Source organism: Talpa europaea (assembly GCF_964194135.1).
Source record: "Talpa europaea genome assembly, chromosome: 11".
In the NCBI taxonomy this organism is placed as follows: domain Eukaryota; kingdom Metazoa; phylum Chordata; class Mammalia; order Eulipotyphla; family Talpidae; genus Talpa; species Talpa europaea.
Window position 1 is genome coordinate 98,689,641 of NC_140078.1, and position 12,877 is coordinate 98,702,517.

Below are 12,877 nucleotides of genomic sequence, written 5' to 3' on the forward strand. Positions count from 1 at the left end.
CCCCTGGTTTAAAAAAATTTGAGTTTACTTTGATATTTTTCCTTAACATTTCTGTATTTTTGAGTTATTCAAGAAGGACTTTGAGAAACTTAGGTTGAACCATAGAAGTCAATAAATTGTGGCCTATAAAACCTGTTGACATTCAGCTGTTCTTGTTTTTTATTCATTAAGAAATTACTTCATCCTTACTACATTAGAGAATTATTTTCAGGGCAAGTAGGTACAGCTTAAGACATTTGGCCCTATAGCAAATACAGAGTAAGTAGTGGCTACTATTGGATTATAAAATTATTTGCAAACGTGTTGTAAAAATGTGATGGTGTTCCCACATGTTTTAGGTTTTTCATGTTGTGGAAGTTGCTGGAAATAGTGACAATTTTTAAAGTGTTTTTCTCTTTAATTTTGCTGACTATTTGGTTATCTGGTTGGTAGTTTATGTATATAAAGAATATTTTAAATTAACATCTAAGAGTTGAAACTCATTAGCATTATATGGCTATGCTTAAGAAGGCATTTTTGTTTTAGGTCTACTACCTGAAATATTTGGGAATTGTATTTCCTCTAAGCTGAACTGTCCCTTCCTTCCCAAATCTGAACGCTTCTCATTCTACAGTCTTTTGTGTTCAGCATGACCTTATGTATACTTATTTAGACACATTTCTGTAGTTCTTTACTAGGGGCTACAGTGGTTTAAAACCACTTTCAGCAGGGTATGTTTAGGACACATTGGATATGTGTGTAGGTGGAAAATGTTTACTGCTTAGTGTGACAGCCAGTGGATGAGAATGGTGCCTGGCTTTATTTTTAGGATAAAACAACTATGAAGGGAAATGCCAAAAAATGCTAATAAACCAAACTCTGAAAGTAACTCCAGCATAGTAGAATTCCATAATGGCTTCAGTTGGGTTTTATCAGCTGATTTATGTTTGTTTGGGTTCTGATGAGCTGTTACTTGATTTTAATTGACTGCCAGTCAGCATTTGTATTGTGCCAATTCTGTAGTTTTCCTGTAGTTGTCAAGACTCTAATTCTTGATGTAGCCCCTCAGTAGGGTGGGTCCCCAGGCTCTTTTTGTCTTCCGTGCTCCTTTATATACAAGCTTTATTATCTCTTTATTTCAAAGCATATTGTCATCAGCAAATGCTGAGGAGTCCAGGAGTTAATATGGGTAAATATAGTGACCGAGTGTCTGAAGAATGCAAAGGAGACACACAACTCTGTTGTCCGTAACATTCATTATCATTGTTTTTGAAACGATTCCACCAAATTATTGCTAATATTACAGTAGATTAAATGCCTGCTCTTAAATCCTGAAAGTTCTTTGAAGTCTTGTGTTACCCTGGTTGTTTCTTCTTTAGTCTGCCCTCCCTCCCATTTAAAACCCTTTGACTCTTGAATTTGAATCCATAAAGTACAAATATATAAAAGGTGTATTGTACACATATTTAAAAAAATATCAGTTTCCTCATATGTAGGTCTCCGTGTATGGAGGTGCTTCCCCACACCAAGCAGTCCTCAAACACAAGAGCATCTGAGAATTCAGTTCAGTTCAGCTCAATTCTGATACTTCCTACCCAGAAATAGCATCAGATTCCACAGCATGGACTCAGTCTTCCGAGACCTCCCGTCACCGTAGACACTGGCCGAAAGTTCAGACTGTCCCGTGAGCTACAGAGTTGTAGCTCAGTTGGCTATTTTCTTTTTTAATCCTCCAGTTGGCTATTAGCGACAATGCATCTATGGAAGACCAGTCTTATATTCTGAGGTTCTAATGCCTGTAAGTCCTATAAATCCAGTTCATTGGAGAGAAAAGCCTGGTGCTTTTTCTTGCTCTGGACAGGTTTTCAGAAAGTGAAAGAATAATTTTATTAGGTTTATTTGAAGATGTGGGAAGTAATGAGGGTCTTTTATTTTACATTTGGAGTCAGCAGGGGTCCTGAAAGTCCTGAGAGTGGAATTGATCTAGTCCTTCCCACCTTGTTTTATGCCAAAGCCACAGGTCCAGGATGGTGCAAGGACCTGCCCAGCGCCTCCAGATTCAGTATCGATGACTTTAATCGTGTTTTGACTTGTAACTATCAATATGTTGTCTTTTTTGTTTTGTTTTTAAATGACATGGTAGGTTTAAGCAACTATAAACATTTTAAAAAATGTAAAATACACGTAACATAAATTAACCATCTTTTTTTTTTTTTTTAATAGAGGCATGTTTATTTATTTATTTGTTTGTTTGTTTGTTTTTGTTTATACATGCACTGGGTACAGTCAGAAGCGCGGGAGGGTGAGAGAATTCACCAGAGCCAGAGCGGGGAGCAGAGCAGGCAGAAAGACCGAAGCACACTGCTGAGGGGAGCAGCGGGCGGCAGGAGAGGTCTACGCGCCATGTGGGACCCTCCTCAGGTGACCGGGGAGCAGCCGGGGATCGAACCGGCGCCGCAGAGGTCGCCGGCAGCTTCGCAACCCAGCGCTCAACCACTGCGCCACCGGGGAGGCCCTAAATTAACCATCTTAACCATTTTTAAGTATATAGTGGTTTTCGGTATATTCACAGTATGCAACCACCACCACCACCATCTCCGGAACTTTTCTATCTTCCTAGACTGAAAGGCTGTACCTGTTAAACTTCTCATAGCCGCCTTCTGTCTCCTGCTCCTGGCAGCTACCATTCTACTTCGTTGTTTCTGTGAACTTGACTACTCTAGCTACACCATATAATATATAATAGTTGTCTTTTAATGACTGATTCATTTCACTTAGATAATTCCTCAAACTTCACCTGTGTTGTGGCTTTGTCAGAATAACCTTCCTTTTTTAAGGCTGAATAATGTTTCTTTGTATGTGTACAGCACCTTTTTTTTTTTTTTTTTTAAGGATTTATTTTTATACAAGAGCTGGCGTACAGGCCAGAGGCACGGGAGGGTGAGAGGACTCACCAGAGATGGAGCGGGGAGCAGAACAGGCAGACAACCGAAATACACTGCTGAGGGGAGCAGCGGGCGAGACAGGAGAGGTCTGTTGTGCCATGTGGGTTGCTCCCTTGCCGGTTGGGAATTGAACCTGCACTGCAGAGGCTGCAGACAGCTTCCCAGCATTGTGCTCAACCCGCTGCGCTACGGGGGAGGCCCTGAACAGCACCTTTTGTTTAGCAATTTGGTCCGCAGATACTTGGGATGCTTCCACTTTTACTTTTGCTATGGTGAAAATGATGCTGTGAACATGAATGTGCAAATATATTTCCTAGTCCTTGCTTTCAGTTGTTTTGAGTCTGTATTCAGAAGTGGACTTGCAGCATAATTTGATAATTCTATTTTTAATGTTTTAAGGATCTGCCATACTAGTTTCCACAGTGGTTGTACCCTTTTACATTTCTACTAGCAGTGTACAAGAGTTCCAGTTTTTCTGCATCCTTGCCAACAGAACTTCCTTCCCTTTTTTATAATAGCCAACAGAGTGGGTGTGAAAAATGGTATCTCTTGTAGCTTTGATTTTCATTTCCTTAATGATTAGGGATGTTGAACACTGTTTAAAATTCTTATTGGCTGTTCATATCCTTCACCTATTTTAATATTTGGTTGTCTTCATTATTGACTTGTAAGAGTTCTTTATTCCATATCACATAGGATATTTATATCAGATACATGATTTATGAATATTTTCTCCCAGTTTTTACTCCCTGAATGGCATCATTTGAAACACAGACGTTTTTGATTTTGTGAAGTCCAATTTATCTGATTTCTCTTTTTTTGCTGGTACTTTTGGTGTTAAGATATCTTAAGAAACCTCTGCCAAATCCAAGATCATAAAGATTTAGTCCTGTTCTTTTAAGTGTTTTATAGTTTTAGCTTTTATATTTAGGTTTTGATCCATTTGGATTAAAGTTTGTATATACTGTGAAATAGGGCTCCAGCTTCATTCTTTTGCATGTGGTAGCCAGTTGGAGCTCCATTTGTGCTGGGACCTTTGACTTGTTTGACATCCTTCTCATTCCTGTTCCATTGATCTACATGCTTGTCCTTATGCCAGTGCCATACTGTCTTGATTACTGTAATTTCATAATAAGTTTTGAAAAGTTTGAGTCCTCCTTTTTCAAGATTGTTTTGTCTACCGGGTTCCTGAGTTTCCATAAGAATTTTAGGATCAATTTGTCAGTTTCTACAAAAACACCAGCTGAAATTCTGATAGGGATTGTGTTGAATCTGTAGATCAGTTTGGAGAATATTGCCATCTTTACAGCATACTTGCTTTAACTGCTTTGGCCTTTCATGGACCAACATTCTTCTCTATAGCTCTTGTGTTTACATGTCCTCAGTTCAAAAGACCATCTGTTTAGTGTCTCAATTTCAAATCAAATTCCCAACTTGGATCCTTGTTCCATTCAGTTATAGTGGGGCTTGAAGGAGCATGATTATGAATATAAACGTATAAGCCTGGGGGGTTTATTCTTTGGGAGAAGGGAGTTCTAGAAGAGGAGTGTGGGTTTGACAGACAACATAGTGATGTCCACTGCACTTTCCGCTGGCATTGATTCGAGGTAGTAAGACAGTGAAACATTTGGAGATATGGTGAAATAGAGCCTTGAGGTACATTCACAGTTAGGGCAGGGGGAAGAATGGAAGTCAGCAAAACAGAGGAGATGCATTCGGCAGTGGAAGGAACCCCTAGAAGTGCAGTGAAGTAATGATAGTCTCTTTAGGAGAGAGAAGAGCATTAGGCTGAGAAAAACCCTAGGTTTGATTGCTAAGATTTTGTTGGTGATTAGACTTGCTTAAAAGGCAGACGGGATAAATAAGGGTATTTAATTAAAGAATGTGTTGCCTCTGCTAAACTAGTGTCTCACCAACTCCAGTCATTTAAATTACACCTTCCTGATTTTTACCAGAACAGAGAACCACCTGTCTTGCTTATTTAATATTTTCTCTTAAATGGCTCACTTTAAAAAATGTATGTTCATTTTTAAAGGAAGTTTTAAAACACGACTGTATGTAGAAAACCAACATAGACATTTCTGCTATAAATGTTCGCGATGAATTCCTATTTTACCAAATCATACACCAAAAATTACAGGCAAAGTGAGGATCAAACTCTAACACCTGAGCAATTCTATTGTAATATAAATTCTACTGTAATTACTAGCATAGTTTGAGAGATACTTTACACACACACACACACACACACACAGCCCCTCAGTTGTAAATATAGAACTTAAAGATGAAAGTAGTTTGAGGCTGTTGAGTTAGATGTAAGGGCTGATTAGTCGCATCATCTAAATTGCAGGGACAAAGCAGGTGCAAAGTTCTTTGCTGGAAGTGTGGAGAGTGATATATTGAGAGTGGATGGCGGTGCCTCCCTATCTCGTGTTGATTTCTTTTGCACAAAAACATAGGGTACCATATTAATAAGCACTTCCAAAATACACAGAATAGACCCAGAAGAAGCTGCCACGAGAATAGGAATCTCATTCCTAGATTCTTTTGCTGCTGTTTTAATAAAACAAAAACAATAGTATTAATTTTTAGTTAGATATGATCTGTAGCTTTGAGTTCAAATTTTTTGTTGTTGTTAAAAAGGGGAATTAGATATAATAAGGAGGCAGTAAATGTACCTAAGACTTTTTCTTTATCATAATCTTTATCTGATGTACTCACTGTTTTTGTAATGTCCACACATTACCTAAAATCATTTTGTAAATTGTGAATAATACATGGTCTGTGCTGTGGGAACACTGCTGCTAGGCTATTTATTGTATTCACATGGTTGAACCACATAGAAAATTATCTCAGGACCAGCCACAGATCTCAGTGCCTCCTCTGCAAAGGAGAGTGTACTTAAATAGAGAGCATCATGTGAGATTTTAAATGTAGCTGTGTTTCCCCGCTGGTCACTTACTTATGGAATCTTGTGCCTGGTGCACAGTTGACATCCAGGGATTTCTTATCCGCTGGCCTCCTGGGGATTCTGTTCATTTCTTTCATGTGTTAGATATCCTGTTTTACATATCCCAAGTATTTCTCTTTCTTGATCTACTTACTCATGTATCAAATCCCTTGAGAAAGGAACCACAAAGGATAACATTTTTTGTAATTATGAATGTCAGAAAATAGCTCTCTTGTACCCTCATTGTTAGTTTTGCTGATTATTCTAAACTGGAGATCATTTTCCTTCAGAATTTCAAAGGCATTACTCCATTATATCTTCTAGCTTCCAGAGTGGAGAAATTTGAAGCCATTCTGATTCTTGATTCTTTATATATGTATTTTTTTTCTTTAGGAGTTTGTGGACTCTCAGGCCCCCCATAATGCCAAATTTAGTGTGCTCGGTATTTGCTGGGCTCTAATCTCATAACCCAAATTAATTTGGTAGCTCAAATTACTCCCTTTTTTCCCCCCTCTGTGTTTTGGTCTCTCTCATCCATGTCACAGGTTTTCCTAAAATGTTAATCTTTAGCAATCTGTTTATTTCCAAAACGATAGGGTTAAGCAGCGATGGGAATCTTTGAGTGTATCGATTAGATTTGCCTTTTAGCTTCACATGAAAGGGAAGCGTACGTCAGTTTCTTTCTTTTTTTTTTTTTTAATAGAGGCATGTTTTATTTATTTTATTTATTTGTTTGTTTTGTTTATGCATGCACTGGGTACAGTCAGAAGCATGGGAGGGTGAGAGAATTCACCAGAGCCAGAGCGGGGAGCAGAGCAGGCAGAAGGATTGAAGTACAATGCTGAGCGGAGCAGTGGGCGGCAGGAGAGGTCTGTGCGCCATGTGGGACCCTCCTCTGGTGGCCGGGGAGCAGCCGGGGATCAAACCGGCACTGCAGAGGCCGCGGGCAGCTTCGCAACCCAGCGCTCAACCGCTGCGCCACCGGGGAGGCCCCGTCAGTTTCTTTTTGAGCTTGGAAGAGGCCGTTGGGTCTCTCCATTTAAGCAATCTCTTAGCATAGTTTTCAGAATGGTTTCCTTTCTTTCAGCTGTGCCTGGGATCCCGTACAGGAGACCCTCTATTTTACCTTTTCCAGGAGTAAAAAACTGTATTCTTATTAAAAAGGATTTCAGAGGGCCTCCCCGGTGGCGCAGCGGTTGAGCGCTGGGTTGCGAAGCTGCCCGCGGCCTCTGCGGTGCCGGTTCGATCCCCGGCTGCTCCCCGGCCACTGGAGGAGGGTCCCACATGGCGCGCAGACCTCTCCTGCCGCCCGCTGCTCCCCTCAGCAGTGTACTTTGGTCCTTCTGCCTGCTCTGCTCCCCGCTCTGGCTCTGGTGAATTCTCTCACCCTCCCGCACCTCTGACTGTACCCAGTGCTTGTATAAACAAACAAACAAATAAATAAATCTTTAAAAAAAAAAAAAAAAAGGATTTCAGAGAGTTCTGCTTTTTTTTTTTTTTTTGAAGAATATAAAAAGCACAAAATAAACTCACTCAACACTCAACCTGCTAATGGAAAGCTGATTTAATGTGAAATTCTTCTAAAGGTTACACCCACTGGTATTGTCTTTATCAATCTGTATCTTTACCCTATCAACTTTAAAGAAGTCTTTGTCATTTCCAAGAAGATGAAATAACAGCACAACCCTCCTTTTTTGGATTAAACCAACATATCCCACCCCCCCCAAAAAAAAAAAAACTAGAAAAAATAGATAGCAACAAATCACTTTAGAATATAAGCTTATCTTAAAAACAAAAATTTACCCAAGCCCAGTTTTAAAATTATTTTTTAAAAAAAAGATAGATTTATTTATTTATTTATTTATTTATTTATTTATTTATTTGTACAAGCACAGGGTACAGTCAGAAGTGCGGGAAGATGAGAGAATTCACCAGAGCCAGAGCGGGGAGCAGAGCAGGCAGAACGACGAAATACACACTGCTGAGGGGAGCAGCGGGCGTGGCAGGAGAGGTCTGCCGGTGCCATGTGAGACATTCGCTGGCGGCCGGGGATTGAACCGGCGTTGCGGAGGCTGTGGGCAGCCCTGCAGCCCAGTGCTCAACCGCTACCCCACCAGGGGAGGCCCCAGTTTTAAAATTATTAAAAACATGACTGTGGCAACACTCATACATATTTCTTACTTTGGTCCATTAAGTGCCACACCTGGGATGGTTAAGCAAACTACCTAGAGACTTGAAGGTGTTTATTTCAGGTTCTTTGTTAGGACAAATAAGGCACACCATTGTATATTTTAAAAAAAAAAAAATTTATGCATACAAGAGCTGGGGTGCAGGCCAGAGGTGCGGGGGCATGAGAGGATTCACCAGAGACAGAGTGGGGAGCAGCACAGGTGGATCTATCTAAATACGTTGCTGAGGGGAGCAGCAGGCGAGACAGGAGAGGTCTGCTGCGCCATGTGGGTCAGCTCCCTAGCAGGGGATCTAACTCGTGCTGCAGTGGCTGCGGACAGCTTCCTAGTATTGAGACTTAACCCCCATTCTTTATAAGTTATGTTCTGATTTCAGATGTTGTAAGATTTGACAAAATGTAACTTAATAGATAAGAATTATATCCAATACAATGGGAGTATGATTAGACAAATTATTGCATATTTAAAATTAAATTGGAAGGAGAATACTACAGGGTAGAATTTAAATTGAGAATGCAGTTGTACATAAGTTTGGACAAGGATTAGGGCCTCAACAAAGGCACCATTGCTAAATAGCAAAAGGTCCACTAGTTTGCTAATTCAGAAAATCCCCTTCCTCTGGGCTGATACTGTGTATATGCCAGACATATTGGTTTAGCAAGTGAAACCTGGGCTGAATTTCTACCCCCTCTTACTTCCTATCCTGGGTGTCCTTGTGTAAGGCAGAAGCTATAACATTGTCATTTATGTGTCAGGCATAGTTGCTAAGTGTCTTACAAACATTATTGAACACTTGTCACAACTCAGTGAGGTAATAATGTATTTTGTTGTTGTTGTTGTTTTACAGTTAACTCTTCAGCCCAGAATTTTCTGAACTACATAATTGATGCCTATGTATGTTTTTTGCTGTGTAGCAGCTGGAGCAATTTAAGACCTAAAATGGATTGTGTGTCTCCCCTGCTCAAAACCTTTCAGTGGCTTCCTGTTTCACCCAGTGAAAGGCAGAGTCCTTACAGTGACCAAGAAGGCACGCTGTTATATGCATTCCCCCACCCCCAAAGTGTACTCTCACTTTATTTCACCTAATTCCATGGCCTCTGTGCTATTCCTTCTACACAGGACTCTCCTGCTTTAGGCCTTTCTCTTTCTTCTGCTATGATGTTCTCCCAACTATCAGCAAGTCAGACTCTGACTTCCAAGTCTTGACTCAGCTATTACTTCCTCATCGAGGCAACTGTGACCTCACTGTGTAACTTAGCTCCCTTCCCCCATCACTTGTAACCCGCTATTATGTAATTGATTTTGTGTGTCCCTCAACTAGAGGATAAGCTTCTTGAGATGAAGGATTTTTGTCTCATTCATTGAGGTTACCCAAGCATCTAGAATAGCGCATGGTACATAGTAGGTGCTCAGTAATGTTTACTGCATGATTCATTGAGAGAGAAAATTGATGTGGGGAATGTTCAGCAATTTGACCAAAGGACACATAGCTAATAAAGGTGCAGGTAGATTTTTGAACTTATAGCCATATATTGTGCTTCTAATACTAGAAGACATTATTTTAAAAATGTGTTAGTATGAGAAAGATTATGGGTAACTTTTCCCCTTTATTCTCCTCCCCCAATTTAATTCTTTTTTTAATTTTATTTTTATATTCCCCATACAATTGCAACCCCCTAATTTTGACTCCAATCCCTCCTTTCCCTGCCCCCCCCAATTTAATTCTTATTGTATCTTATTTATTTTAAAAGATTTATTTATTTATTTATACAAGAACGGGCGTGCAGGCCAGAGGCGCGGGAGGGTGAGAGGATTCACCAGAGACAGAGTGGGGAGCAGAACAGGCAGACTGACGAAACACACTGCCGCGGGGAGCAGCGGGCGCGGCAGGACAGGTCTGTCACACCATGTGGGACCCTCGCTGGTGGCCGGGGATCGAACTGGCGCTGTGGGCAGCTTCGAAGCCCAGTGCTCAACCGCTGCGCCACCAGGGGAGGCCCTGTATCTTATTTTAAATAAAAGTATAATTAAAAACAAGTTGCCAGAGTGGAAGTGTTACTGGGCAGGGAGAAGGCTGCCCCAGGCCCCGCAAACCTGTCTGCTCTAAGTAGGTTCTGCAAAGGATAGAGCCAGCTATCAGGAAGCTAGGGTAGGGCTTAAATCTGTCTCCTTATCTCAGCAAAAGCTTGACCCACAAATGTGTTCATCTTATCTGCCTGAAGAAGAGAGAATGATGCTGTGATAAAGCCCTGGTAAAACTTGTAAGCACCATTGACCTTAAATATTCTGTCGGTAATCTCGGCTCTGTCTTACTGCGTAAACTTTGACAATTTTATTTAACCCTTATGGTCTTCAGTTTCCTCATTCCCCAAATCAGAAAATAGTCTTCCTGATAGAGGTGTTGGGAGGATTAAATGAGTTATTGAATACAAAGAGCCAAAACTATGTACTTACTGAAGTGTAAGGGACGCGTGCACACGGTGGTGTGTATTCAGTAGTATTGTGCCTACTGAAACAGGAACAGTTCATTAACTAGTAGCTAGTATCATTATTACCATTGTTGCTGCCTAAGTGGTAAGGAATTTTAAGAAATTTATTTTTTGGTGGATAAATCTTGCTGCCTAGTAAGATTTGGCGGTTGTTAGTGAGTAAGCCAGCATTGTTATTTGAGAGAGCATGGCGCTGCCAAGTAATATTGTAGCCAGTAAAAGGCAAACTTTTTGGTGAACCTATGGGACCTCAACCCTCAGAGATAGACAGCAATGACACGGAGAAATGTAGATGAATGTGTGATTGGCAGATTCAGAGTGGGTGACCACAGACAGCTACTGGTCAGCAGTTACTGAGTTGTCAGCTTTTTCTCTCATAAAATATCCACCCCAGGTAGCTTTCCTAGACAGACTTTGGGACTAGGTACATTGTGGCAATATTTTGTAAAGGACTTGTAGCCAAAGTGGAGGAAGCAGAGTAGGGTAGAGTGGTGTGTGTGTGTGTGTGTGTGTGTGTGTGTGTGTGTGTTATATTTCTGAGGTGTTCTGTGATGCTGGGATAAGGGTGAAGAAGGGTGTCTAGAATGCTAAAGGAGGGCCTCCCTGGTGGCTTAAGGGGTTAAGCACCGCACTGTGAAGCTGTCCGCAGCCTCTGCAGCATGAGCTTGATCCCCGGCCGGCCAGGGAGCTACCCACATGGCACAGCAGACCTCTCCTGTCTCACCCACTGCCCCCCTCAGCAGTGTATTTCAGTCAGTCTGCCTGTTCTGTTCCTCACTCTGTTCTGGTGAATCCTCTCACCCCCCTGCACCTCTGGCCTGTACCCCAGCTCTTGTACGCATAAATTAAATAAATAAATCTTAAAAGAAAAAAAGAATGCAGAAGGAAATAGTTTGGAATGGGTTCAGCCTGAATCTAGAATATGATAGAATTCATATTAAGTAAATTGTGGATTTCTAAATAATTTATAGAATTTGACTTTCACAATAAATGACTTTTTGCTGCATTTTTTTTTTTTTCTGGTAAAAGGTATTTGCTTGCAAATTATGAGGAACGTTTATCAGATAATAAGGTCACAGTTATCTAAAGAAAGATGATTTTTTATCATTTGACATTAATGAATTTTTAAGATTAGATTCCATGTAAAGCTTTTGTTACCAGAGTTATCTTTAAATGTCATCTTTAGCAATCCTGTTTTAAACAATATACTTCTTTAAAAAAATCAAATATTTAAAATTCAGGTGTAATTTTAAATGTTGGTTTGCAACACAGTTTTAGGTGTATAGATTTATACCTCTTCAAATGGATGTTACACACGCCTCACCAAAGCACCAAGAGCCTCCACTGCAGGCCTTGCCCCAGCCTTCTCCTGTTTGTATTCCACATACGAGTGAAATCATCTGGTATTGACTTTATCCTTCTGACTTCCTTCACTGAGCATAATTCCCTCCAGTTATATCCATGCTGTTGCAAATGGCAGAATTTCCTTTTTATTTTTTTAATAGCTGAGTAGGATTCCATGGTGTGTATGGACCACATTGTCTTAATCCTCTCATCTGTCTTTGGGCACTTAGGTTGTTTCCATACCTTGACTGTTGTGAACAGTGATGCGTAGGAATGAGTCTGTCCCTTTGAACTCAGCAGTACACTTTAATGTAAGCATTAGAAAGGTTGCATAAATACCAAGAAATACTTCATGAACACATTTTAAATTTATCTTTTTTGATATTTGGTTTACCCTTGATATACAACATATATAGTCCTTTAAAGTATTTAAAAAGGTATTGCCGATGATAGATGGAATTGGCCGTTCTTACATTATGAAGAATTATCTGTAGTTTTAGCAGTAAATTTTAATAGTTCTTCTACTTATTTATATGTGCATGTGTATATATATAAAATATATATAAATATTCCCTACTTAATATATAAATATATATAATTTACATATAAATTATATATATAAAATATTCCCTACTTAAAGCTTAAACTTTTTTTTAAAGTTTGCTAAGGCGAAACAAAGTAGAGTTTTCTCCTAATTTTAGATCGTATTTTTCCTGGACAGAAAGTTCTGAATAAATATTCTTTAAATTAATCCTTTAGCCAGTGCGTTGTTACTGCAAGAAATTGTTCCTATTTTAGTGCATGGCTTTGGGTCTGAGGTAGTTCACTGCTGATATTACAGAATACTGCACCAAATATTCCTGGTTTTTAAATTTTGCTGGGTTCTCTCCCCACCTCCTCCCACCCCCCATAGATTAGTACGTGAATAAAAATCTTTAAACAGCTAACAGACACTTCACAGAGCGCTTGGGGGGTACATTT